At 51.8% G+C, this 12281-nt stretch overlaps 1 protein-coding gene across 2 annotated transcripts in view; it reads left to right on the top strand.

The window, feature by feature from the left end:
* The window catches only part of LRFN2 (leucine rich repeat and fibronectin type III domain containing 2), a 180530-nt gene that overhangs the window by 150634 nt on the left and 17615 nt on the right, over nucleotides 1–12281 (top strand). The window contains exon 3 of one of the 2 annotated variants that reach the window (XR_012501134.1): nucleotides 1097–1248. The exons of the other annotated variant lie outside the window; for it this stretch is intronic. The gene's annotated coding sequence lies outside the window, so the exon portion shown is untranslated. The remainder of the gene's footprint in view (nucleotides 1–1096; nucleotides 1249–12281) is intronic. 2 annotated transcript variants of the gene reach the window in all.

Raw genomic sequence — 12281 nt, 5'->3', positions numbered from 1 at the left:
AGAGCAAGCAGATGGCCAGGGGGCCTGCTCTACTCCACCCTACCCCCTCCCCAGATTCTGCCTACAGCCCGAGACCTGACTGGGCCAACCAAGTCCCCGCCCCTGCCGGTGGTGACTGCCACCCGAGTGTGCATCAGCCACACTGAAGTGACAAATGTTTCCAACACCTTCTCCTCTTCCTGCCCACCTGGCAGAATTTGCTTTGTGAGAGCATCTTTTTGGCCACTATTTTTTTTTATTGTGCTAAAATATACACAACATAAAATTTACTGTTTTAACCATTTTTAAGTGTACAGGGCAGGGGCCTGAAGTGCATTCATGTTGTTGTGCAGCCATCGCCGACATCCATCTTCACCACTTTTTCATCACCGCCAACTGCAACTCTGTACCCATCAAATGCTAACTCCCCATTCCCACCTCCCCCCAGCCCTGGCAAACACTCTCCTCCCTTCTGTTTATAAATTTGACCACTCTAGATAGCTCACCTAAGAGGAAACACACAGTATTTGCCCTTTTGCATCTGGCTTATTTCACTTAGCATAACATCAAGATTCATCCAGGTTGTAAACATGTGTCAAAATTTCACTAAAATGTGGAACGCTTCATGAACTTGCATGGCATTCTTGTGCAAAAGCCGTACAAATCTTTTCTCGGTAGTCCAATGTTAGCGCATGTGCGGCTGAAGCGATAGCACCATTAAGGAGGTTGGTGCCACAGGTGACTTTGCCCCTGCGTGGTGTCCCCAGGAAATTATGGGCAGTTGTCTATCAAATACATCATTGGGTGGCATTGGCTTGGAGTCTGCTGGTTGTGCTAGAGTGTTTGGATGTGGCTGGTGGGGAACCTTCGTTTTCCTCACTCCTGTGTTTACAACGAGTTGTAATTGGTCTGACACCTTGTACGTTTTTTTTGTTTGTTTGTTTTTTTGTAAGTGATGAACTGTTATTGAACGACTTTTCTCAGCTCCTTGAGGAGATAAATGGCAACTATCATCGCCACCCTCATCATCGTTTGAGTACCAAGTGGCCCTGGGAGGCGAGTGGAGGGGGCAGTTGTGTTTATCCCCATTACACTTTATTTCTCACACTTACTGCAGGTTGGGACTGCTATCCTCGTTTCACACGTGAGCAAACTGAGGCTCAGAGAGAGGAAAAAAATGAACCTGAGTCACACAGTTGGCTGGGAGCAGAACCAGTCTTGGAGGAGAGATTTCTGCCAAATCTCAATGCTTACATTTTTTTCCCTGAGGTATGCTGACCCAGTCCTTGGGGGCTGGGAGCTAAGGACAGTTACATGGAGAGGAAAGTTCCATGTCTACAGAAACTTGGATGAGGAGGGACAGAGAGATCCAGACTTACAGGGAGATGGAGAGAGGCCTGATGTGGGCTGGGGACCTAGCCTGGGTTGGCTCAGCCTACAGTGGTCAGAATGCTGCTTTAGGGGAACAGAATGGGAACAATGGCTGAATAGCAGCCCTGGAAAAATCACAGGGTGTTTCCATTAGCCACCTGCTCAATGTGAGCCTCTGGTGCAGTACAACTTCCAGAAAGTCCAACATTGTCTTGGGTGGGGAGGCCTCAGGAGAAGTAGGATGTCTGGCTGGGGGAATATGACTCTGTTCTCTGGTTCAGGAACCCCCCCCCCCGCAACACACATGCGCGTTTGCACACACACACACACACACAGGAGGGCTGAAGACAAATTGGCGTGTGATCAGAGGGGAGCAGCTGGGATGCAAGCTGGAAACCTTGCCCCAAAGAAATGGTCAGAAGAGATGGAAATGTTAATTCTGGGAAAGTGGAAACTCCAGGTGGGGTGGGAGAGCCGCTGCAGCATTTGGGAAGCACAGACATGTATGTGTTGGAGAAAGAAACACCTTGTTCCAGGTGCCCCATGGGGTTAAGTTGGGTCCAATGGGAGAAAGTAGCAGCTGCCAGACCACAGCCCAGTGTGAGCAGAGATTCTGACCCACTCAGAGTGGCGTGGAACAGGGGTGGGTGGCCTGGCATGGCCCTGGAAGTGTGTGAGTGGAGGGCTTACAGCCAGAGGAGCCTGCTAAAAGGGGGTCGTGGGCCCCCCTCAGCCTGCCCTTCCTGTGGTCTGTGGGTAGAGATGGCAGAGGGAGAACTGGAAAGGGCCGGCCACATGTTGGGGGGTTGGCCAGAGAAGTGCGGGCTGGAGGGCGGGCTGGGGCCAGCAGCCCGCACAGGGACGACTGCCAGGTCTCGGATGGCTGGGCCTGAGCAAGGCTGTGCGCCTGTGCATCTGCCTCACTAGTCCATATCTAATCTACCCTCCTGCCTGCTGGATTCATCTCTCTGCCCTTGTTGGGACCAGATGACTCCCTCAGTCATAATCAGTAGCACACACTAAGGTTGTGTTGGACCAAACACAGCTTCAATTCCAGCCACTGACTCATTTAGTCCTCATAGCAACCCTGTGAGGCAGGCCCTATCATCTGTCTGCCTTTACAGAGAGGTTAAGTGGCTTGCCCAAGGTCACAGAATCAGTAAGCAGGCTTTAAACACCGGTGGTCCAGTCCCAGTGCCCACACTCTGACCTCCTGGCTTCACCCTCTTCGTGGAGGAGCACCACGGAGCAGGGAAAACTCCCTGCCTGACATTTGTTTCAGCCAAACACAGGGCAGCGATTTCCTAAACTCTTGCCAGGCTGCTGGATCTGCCATGCTTCCTGAGTCAGGGAGCAAAGACAGGGCCTCCCCAGGTCAGGTCCTCACCTGTCACCAGGTAAGCCCTCCCTCCAGGGGATGGACAAAGAGGCAGCCTGCTGGGGCTCGGCTCACTTTGGCTTAGTTTCCAGTAATCTCTGCAATCACTCAGCCGGGGCTGAACTAACACTGTCACCACGTGTCTTCCGAAAGGGCCTTTTGGAGTCACGTACAAAGGGAACCACACCCTGCTGCTGTGACTGTTGCAGCTGCGACGTCTCCCGTTGGCCGAGCCAGGATCCAGGCACTGCCCGCGTCTCCCGGTTTCTAGCTGACAGATTTGCCAGCCACAAACTCTCGAGGCCTGGATTTCCACTATCAGAGACACGTTTCTTTTAGTTCAGCACCATCCAGTCCTTTATATAACCAGCCCGCCAGTGGTTCTCACTGTGGGCCAGACACTGACCTAGGATCCTCGTGAATCATGACTCATTCAAACCTCATAACAACCCTACAAGGCAGACATTATAAATGCCCCATTTTACAGAACTAGGATATTTCTAGGGAACTACGGCACAGACAGGCTAAGGAGTGGCCCTTGATGGGTTAGGTTATCACAGATAGGAAGAGGCAAAATCAGCATCTGAACCCAGCAGCCCAGCTCTGGAGTCTCTGCTCATCACCACTGCCCCCTGCCGCCTCTCTTTCCAATGGTCGGTATTGCTCAGAGGGGTGATATTGATCGCGGTGACTGGATTTATCAGGGATTTTTCTTTATAGAGACTTAGGCAACAAAAGTATAAGGGTAACTAGTGGATGGGAAGTAGAAAAGCAGGAACAAGGGTATAGCAACAGAGGACCAGAGGGACCCAAAGCCCCCGCCTGAGGACTGTGCATAAAGGGGGCTGCCCTGCCAAGGGGAGGGAGTCTTGGGAGAGGGCTGGACCACAGGCTGAGGGGGAGGCAGAGGAGAGACAGAGCACTCCCAGGGCAGACGAGCTTGAGTCAGGCCTGGAGGAACCGAAGAGGGACCCCTTTGAACCTGGAGGTCCCAGGAGCCGAGGGGAGCTGGAAGAAACAAAAACAAGTGATGCAGCTCTCCAGGGTCACAGAGAGAATGGCTGGGGAGACAGAGCTAGAGGCCCGGATCGAAGCCCTCAAGACCAACCGTCCCAGCACAGGAGCTGTCCCTGAGCCCGACAACACTCCCTGGCCTGGCCCATCTGTCTGGGGCTCATGCAGGAAGTGATGGTATTCCTCCCACCTGCTGGAGGGCGTAACAAGGCTGTTCAGCCCGCTCTCTCAGAGCGCCGGCGGCTGGTAGGACTGCGATGGCCGGCCACCCCACAGCTGTGCTGTCCAGTGTGGCAGCCACAGGCCACACGTGTGCCTACTATGACTGAGGAACTGAATTTTTTATTTAAATTAAATTTAATTAATTTGAAGTTAAATTTAAAAGACCATGTGTAGCTACTATATTGAGCAGTGCCAATACAGAATATTCATTTCGTTCACCTGCCCTACAAAGGTTTTTGAGGGTCTACTGTGTGCCAAGTGTTGTTCTAGAGGCTGGGGAAATATGAGGGAACAAAACAGACCAAAAACCCTGATCTTAGGGAGCTGAGATTCTAGCGGAAGGACAGAAAGAGAGAATTAACAGTAAGCCTAGTAAATAAGCAAATGATAGTGTTTCTCAGGCAATAAAAATACAATGAGAAAAAAAATAGAGCAGAGTAAGGGGCTTGGTGGTGGGGGGCAATGTTAGATGGGTCGGTCAGAGGAGATAACACTGAGGCAGGAGGAGGTGAGGCAATGAGCATGTGGACATCTGGAGAAAGAGCATCCATGTAAGGGCAATAGGCAGTGCAAAGGCCCCGAGGCAGGAGTACCCCAGGCAAGTCTGAGGAGTAGCAGGGAGGCCAGGAAACTGGTGCAGAGTGAGCAGGGTGAGTAAGAGAAGAGGAAATCAGAGAGGTGAGAGGTAGATCACAAGGGGCCTGTGAGCCATGTGAAGACGTTGACTACATGAGACAAGCCTCACTGGGGTCCTTGAGCAGAGGAAGGACTTGATCTGACCTGGGTGTTAACAGGATCCCTCTGGCTGCTTGTAGAAGAGAGGCTGGGGGAGGAGAGAAAAATGGTTTATCTAGAAGCCAATTCTACAGGGAGTTTTGATCCCTTACCCTGCCTGCTGTCCTGAGGGCTGTGGGAATGGACTTTGGAGTTCTTTGCCTCAGAATCCCAGTCATGTTGAATGTGGCTCCTTTATGTGCTGACAGAGTAAAGTGATTGCCAGTAAGACCAAATGTCCCGGGGCACATGGGGAGCCCCCATCCTCAGGAGGGGCAAAGGCATAGGGCAGCGGCAGAGCCTGGCACCTGGCCCCTCGCCCTTCTCAGAAGTTGAAAAGAGGCTCCTGATCCTTTGAGCCCTGACTGAGTCATGCCAGATCCATGATAATCCCATTCTAAAGAGCAGCCCCGCACCTTCCCCTGTTGTCCCTGAGGGCCGTGCATTCAAGAAAGGCCAGCATCTGGCACCAAAACCAGAAAAGGGATTCTGCAACTTGTACTGATAATTGCAGTAGTTCTCTCTAACTTCTCTCTCATCCCCAGACCAGAAACAGCAAATATAAAACACTGGTTCTTCCAGACCCACAGCACTCTGTCCCACTGAGTTTGAACACAGCCTCAGAATCCTTCTCAGCACTGGCACCCAGCACATCCTCAGAGTCAGAGCACTTCTTTGGTGACTTCATTTCCTACCACTCTCCCTTTCCATCACTCTGTTTGGCCATACCAGCCTCCTCACTGTCCCTGCCTCAGGGCCTTTGCACTGGCAGTGCCCTCTGTGTGTGTGGGTGGGGAGAAACTGCCAAGAGATATCCACGTAGCTCACTTCCTTCAGACCTCCCAAGATTATTCAGAAGTAGCACAACAACCCTCATCACTCATGGGAATTCCATCTCTAACCTGGTTAGCCATGTGGCCTCAGGGCCATTCAGCTAACCACTGTCTCTAGGATGGGGAGCTTAATTATGCAAGGTACTTCCCAGGGTCATCAAGAGCACTGATTGAGGTAATGTGAGAGTGCGGGGTTCAAATCTTGACTAGGCACAAACATTCTCTCTGTGTGATCTTGGGTAAATCATTTAACTTCTCTGAGCCTTGATTTCTTCTTCTGTAACATGGGGATAATAATAGTCCCTCTCTCACAGAGTTGCTATGAGGGTGAAATACGTTCATACAGGTAGAGTGCTCAGAACAGTGCTTGACATATAGCAAGTGTTCAATAAATGTTAGCTGCCAGTGTAATAATGTATGTTTGTGTTTTTGGTTTTGTTTTTTAATTGCTATCAAACTGTTAGCCTGACTCTAATACTTGCTTCCTGTTACAGTCTGATTCTGCTCAATTCAGTTCAAGGTAATACAGTATAGGAGAGATCACTTTCAGTGGCCTGGCAGACCTGGCTTACACTGTTGGCTCAGCCGCTTTCCAGCTGTGTGAACCTGAGCAGGTAACCGATCTGCCCGAGTCTCAGTTTCTTCATCTGTGGTATGGGGATAATTACTCCTGCTGCACAGAGTCGGTGCGCAGAATCTGAGACCCTGCCCGTCAAGTCCCCCATACATGGCACATGTACTCAATAAGTCGTAGGCCAGACAGAACCAGCCACGTGTCCTCAGCAACCTTGCACTTGGACAGGGAAGCAAACAAACCCCTTTGTGGCTGGCAGGGAGAGGGGGAGGCCTGGGAGCTGGCCTTTCATGTGCCCTGAGATCTCATGGCTGGTCAGAGACGTTGGCAGGCTGGTGATTCTGTGAAGAGCCAGTAATGAGGGTGCAGAACCAGGGAAGTGGAGGAAGTAGAGTGAGGGCAGCTTGACGTGGCTTCTCCAAGTTAGTGCTGGGGCTCACAGGCAGCTGGGTGCATGATGGATGGGGGAGGGGAGAGGGAAGGTAGAGCACCTAGACTTGGTGGTGCTGGGGGCTGAGGGGGATGGAGGCTGGAAGTAAGAGAGGTGGCTTGGCTGACAACCCCAGGAAGGCAGGACTTGCCTTTCTTGTGTAGATGCCAGCACCGACTTCTTCCTCTTACGCAAACACACACCCAGCCCCACGCACTCACCCCCTTTCTTTTTCTCTGTCACACACTACACGTAACCCACTCCTCGGGTTCACCTCATCTTATCTGCCGGGGGGCTGTATTAGTCAGGAGAGGCTAACTACTGCAGCAAATGATGCAAATACAAAAGGTCTCAAACTCATTCTCCCAAGAGTCCTGGGCGGTTTACCGCATTAGCCAGGAGGCCCTCCTCCCATGGAAGGGCACCTGGTTTCCACCACCCCTCGGGTAGGCCTCATTGTCATCTACATGGCCAAACCTGACCACCACACCCAGGGTCCAGCCAGCAAAAGGAGAGGAGAATGGGGCAGGTACCCGCCCACCCCCACCTTTTAAGGCTTGGCCCAGCGGTCACACGTACTGCTGCCACCGCATTCCATTTGCCAGAACCTCCCACCTGGACACCGATAACTGTGCAGGCAGCTGGGGAATGCAGTCTGGAGTGAGCCCACGAGAAGGGGTCAGTGGACCTTGGCGGTCAGCTCACAGGCTTTGCCCCGAGGCCCAGGGGGGTACTATGAGGACCTCCCCAATTCCCATCCCCAGACGCCCCACATGGTAGCTTTAACGGTAGCAGTTAGGAAAGGGCAGGCTTGGTCTGCAAGTGTCTCTGGGAGAAGTCACACCGGGAGTCCCATCAGAAGTGTTAGGGGATCTGTAGGAGCCTCTCGGGGCTGGGGGGTGGGGTGGGAGAGGGCCAGGTCAGTGATTAGCATTGTCTGGAACCAGAACCTTTGTGTACCATGTATATGTGAACACCTATACACACATATGCACACATACACACACAGGCTCACAAATAGCCCCACACCCGGTTCTCAAACGATAGACACGCAGACATGCCCCGACACATTTTTCACACACATGCATACACATCCACCTATACTCCTGAACTCGCACACCCCAACACATATCTACATGCGTGTCCATAAGGGTTATCAGGAGTCCACAGGGTGCTCTTCAAGGATGCAGAAAAACGCCTCTCCCGAAAGTTCTCCTCAGGACCAGCCAGTGTCTGAGAGCGCCGTTAGCCAGCCATCACATTTAACTAAGACTCCCTCACATTTGTATAGGCCTTAACGTTTAGCAAAGTGCTCGTTCATTCACTGCTCAACCATAGGGTAAATATTTACTCAGCAGTGACTGGAGGCCAGATATCATGATTGGCAGGGGAGCCGCAAAGATGAAGAAACAGCCCAGCCTGTGTCCTCCAGGAAGACACGCTTCTCCACAGAGAAGGGCTCTAGCAGAGGGATGCGGGGGCTGCTGTGGGAGCAGAGGGCAGGAGGGTTCTGGGTCGGGTCAGAGGTGACGTGGAGTCAGGCCTTGAAAGTCGAGGTCACCGGGTGGAGAAGGACAGCCCCTCTTTCTAGGAAGAGGGGCTGCTCTATGCGAAGGGGTCAGGTGGTGGATTTGGGGAGTGACGAGTGGTTCGGAGGAGGTAGCAGAGTGCTTCCTACAACTGGAGCTCTACTAGGCCCAGAGGTGCGGCTGCTGACATAAAGTAATCATAGTTTTCTCCCAAAGTGCAAGGAGAAAGTTAAGTTTTCCCTTCCTGTCGGGTGAAGTTTATCTCCTTGTCTCATCCAGGATTCAGGCAAGGAACAAAAAGAGCACTCTAGACCTAAGAGGGAATTCAGTACAGGGGTTAGGTTACAGGTGATGGAATTGCTGAGGGGTCAACCAGGGAACAGCTAGGCATCACAGAGATTAGCTACAGCAGGTGCCACCGCCCACCCCCGCCCAAGGATGGAGGTACATGGAGGAGACGGTATGATCAGAGCCTAAGATCCTAAGGTCTGGCAGGAGCTAGACCCCGCCACCCCCACTGAGCTGGTAGCTGACAGGGGGACACTAGTTGAAGCAGAAAAAAAAGGGAAGAAACACCAGGCTTCTCTCTGCCTCCTCCCACCCATCAGTCTTCTTCCAGAGCCTCCACTGGCCAACTCTACCTGGAAGCAAGAAAGCATAGGAGCCTGGGAAAAGACAAGGGAGGCTGCTATCAGCTGTAGAAATCAGCTGTAGATTTGTTTGCTAGTGTTAAATTGAATGAACAAATGCCAAAAGAATATTAATATGAAAAACAGAAAGAAAGAAAGAAAAACATCTCAGAAGCAGCCATTTACCGCCTGTTTTATTTTTTCCTGGGTAAGTGCTTGGGGTTATAGTTTTAAATTGTACTTGAGAGCATATGAGCTTAATTAAAGTTAACACTTTGGAGCAACTTAAAATAGCAATGCATGTTTCCTGCTAAAAGAGATGTCGCTCATTTATGTGATGGAAAGAAATCTATCAGGATTTCAGGATGAGTCTTTCACAAAGAGGGTTGTGACCTGGTGGTTGTGCCAGATACCATGTTTTGCCTCTCCAGATCCACTCTGCCCTCCTCCCCGCTGCTGTGTGACCTGAAAGGCTGACCAGTGTGCACCCATAAACGCTGGCTTTTGGTTAGGTTCAGCCATGGGGGACAATAGCAGAAGACTGGGAGGAGGGAAGAGAGTGAGGCCAGGGTACTGTTTATCTGGTCCTCTCAGCCTGTGTGGTTGCCCCTGGCTGCCTCTGTCCCTAAATTTTCTAGACCAGTATGTCTCAACGGGGGAGATTTATCCCCCAGAGGACATTTGGCAATGTTTGGAGACATTTTTAGTTGTGGCAAATGGTGATGCCACTGGTACCCAGAGGGTAGAGGCCAGGGATGCTGTTAAACATCCTACAGCACACAGGACAGCCCCACAACCAAGACTTATCCAGCCTAAGTGTTAGTAGTGCTGAGGCTGAGGACCCCTGCTCTACATCAGTGCTTCTCAAGCTATTTATGGTGGAGGACAAGCTTTGGTTTTTCCCCACTCCGTTGCAGACCAATGCTTTTGTAAGAATAAAGCAGAAAAGATGATCATGCACTTAGATGTCACAATCAGGGCCAAATAGCCACAAAATTTTCTTAAAGCTTACTCTCAGTTTCTGTGTTGTCTGATCATGGACCAGGAACAAAGAGCTCATGGACAAGCATCCACCTGTGGGCCACACTCAGTAGTGCTGACCTGCATGATTCTCTCTCCTTCCTGAGTCTGGAAACAGCTGGGTCACTGCTAGCCCTGGGTTAGTTCATGTTCTCTTGTGGTTCCCCATCCCCATCCACCTCTTTTTAATGAAACCCTTTGAAGGCAAAGTCTTCTGCTATCCCTCTGTGAGTGTGCTTTCTGTCTCTGAAGGGCCCGACTGATTCCAAGATGTTTTAAGAATGTGGGCAAGGTTGAGGGTGTGTGGGTGGAAGGACAAGAACATGATGGGAAGCCTGGTTTGGGAGCCCAGCTCAGGCACCTGGATGTTCCTTGTGGGTCATGGCTAGCCCTTGAAGAGTGTTTCAGTGGCTGAGGGACACGGCCAGAGTTGTGCTTTACTGCAGCACTCTGGAGGCAATGGTGCTGAGCACAGACTTTAAGGGAGCACATCCGGAGGCAGGGAGGCCGCTTTGGAGGCCGCTGCATCCATCCAAACCAGAGATGGCAGGGCCCAAGCAAAAGCATGTGTGGAGATGGAAGGAGGGAGACATTCAGAAGGTGGAACCTACCAGCCAGAGTACCAGTGGGATGTGGGCATGAATGAAGGGGGTGTCTAGGCTCCCCAGATCCAAGGGGATCCATGGTTCGTATTGTCAGGAGCATGAGGGGGTGGACAGGACCACATGAGCAGGAGATGAGTTTGGTTCTGTCACTAGAGTCTGAATAGTGCCAATTTCACATGACTTTCTCATGCAGCCCATCCTTTCAGCTGCTTGGGGCTGGGAACAGTCTTACTTATGACTAAGAGTGTGGGCTCTGATTCCCAGTGGATCCAGGTCTGGTCTCAGCTCCACTCCTCAGGGAAAGTGAAAACTGCTTAGCTTCCTCCTTCTCTAAGTGGGGATGATAACAGCCGCTTACTCTGGAGGTTGTCAGAAGGCTAAAAGAGATAAAAGCATGTAAACTTCCTGGCTCGAGATTAGCGCTCAATGAACACTGGTTATTATTGTTATTGGCAAAGGAAAACTTGACCACCAAGGCTGTTTAAGCCAGGTGGCTCAAACACACACACACACACACACACACACACACACTCACTCACTCACTCACTCACTCACTCACTCACTCACTCAAGGCAGAAGAACCAGGAGCTGGAGCTGCTTTCCTGCTCTAAATCCTGGGAAGCAGGCCCTTTCCTCCGGCCCTCTTTCCGAAGGGCCATTTACGGTAGGAGACTGTTCCAAGCCTGACCCTTCATTCCTGGTGCCAGCCTCTTCCCAAGGCTCAGCCTCACCCTGTTACTCCTCCTTTAGCAGCAACCCTGTTGCTGCTTCATCGCACCCGATTTTCCAAGACTCGGGAAGCAAGGGGGCTGGGGAGAGACCAGGCAGGGTCCACACGCAGCTGCTGGAGGAGGACAGACAAACAGGGCAGTGGCTGAGGGGCAGCAGGACACAGTGCTCAGGAGCAGAGGCTCTGGGGCCAGACTGCCTGCTTCAGACCCCAGCTCTACCGCTTACTAGCCCGGCACTCTCGGGCAGGCAGCTACACCTTTCTGTAGCTCTGGTTCTTATGTGCAAATGGAGAGGACAATGATAGTAATGACCTCCCAACAACTGTTGGATTAAATGAGGTTAATCCTCTTGAAGATCCTGGCACAGAGCGAGTCCTCACCGCCGGCTACTCTTCTTTATTATTGCTATTATTATTATCAGTAGTAGTAGCAGCAGAAGCAGCAGGGTCTGCCTCCCTCCCAGGATATGATGGCTAGACATTGAGGTGACTTCTGGACTCGCAGTCCATCTCCTGTGTCCTGGGATTGTGGTGAAGTTTAAATCAATATTGAAAGTGGAAACCCTTGTCACATATCAGGTGCTCGATAAACCAGCGACCCAGCCCCTCCTCCAACAGATACCCTTTTCCACTGCTCACCACGCGGAGCTGGTGGAGCGCGGCGAGTCACAGTGGACAGGGCGGGCTCTGCCATGCTGTGTTTGCTTACCACCTCTGCCTCTCTGCTTCCCATCTGCAGAGTGAGGATCACCAGAGTGGCTGCTTCAGAGTTGCTGTAGGGCTAAGTGAGTTGATAGACACAGGGCACTTAAAACAGAGCCTGGCACGCAGTTACCATGAAGTGTTTGCGCTACTATTGTCACTGTTCTCCTGCCCTTCCAACTCATATCACTAGCCCCAAGGGGGAAGGAAATGAGCCTGTGTAGCACTGGGCTCTGCCCGGCAGCTGCCCCAGCAGAACAGAGGTCCTTCTGGTGGAGGAGCAGGAGCCTCGGTGGGCTCTGAGTGTTGCTCCAGGGAAGGGGGTGGCTGGCTTGCCATGAGCCCGGCAGGGTTTTCACTGAGATAAGGAAAAACATCCATGTTTGTGGAAAAGTATTAGCCCAGACTGTGGATCTAGCAGCTAGTGTTGAAGTCCCAACTGCCCCATCCTCGCAGTCCCAGCTGTGTGACCTCAGGCAAATCACTTAGCC

This window comes from Camelus bactrianus, chromosome 20 (assembly GCF_048773025.1).
Source record: "Camelus bactrianus isolate YW-2024 breed Bactrian camel chromosome 20, ASM4877302v1, whole genome shotgun sequence".
NCBI lineage: Eukaryota > Metazoa > Chordata > Mammalia > Artiodactyla > Camelidae > Camelus > Camelus bactrianus.
This window is presented reverse-complemented; position numbering and strand designations above follow the sequence as displayed.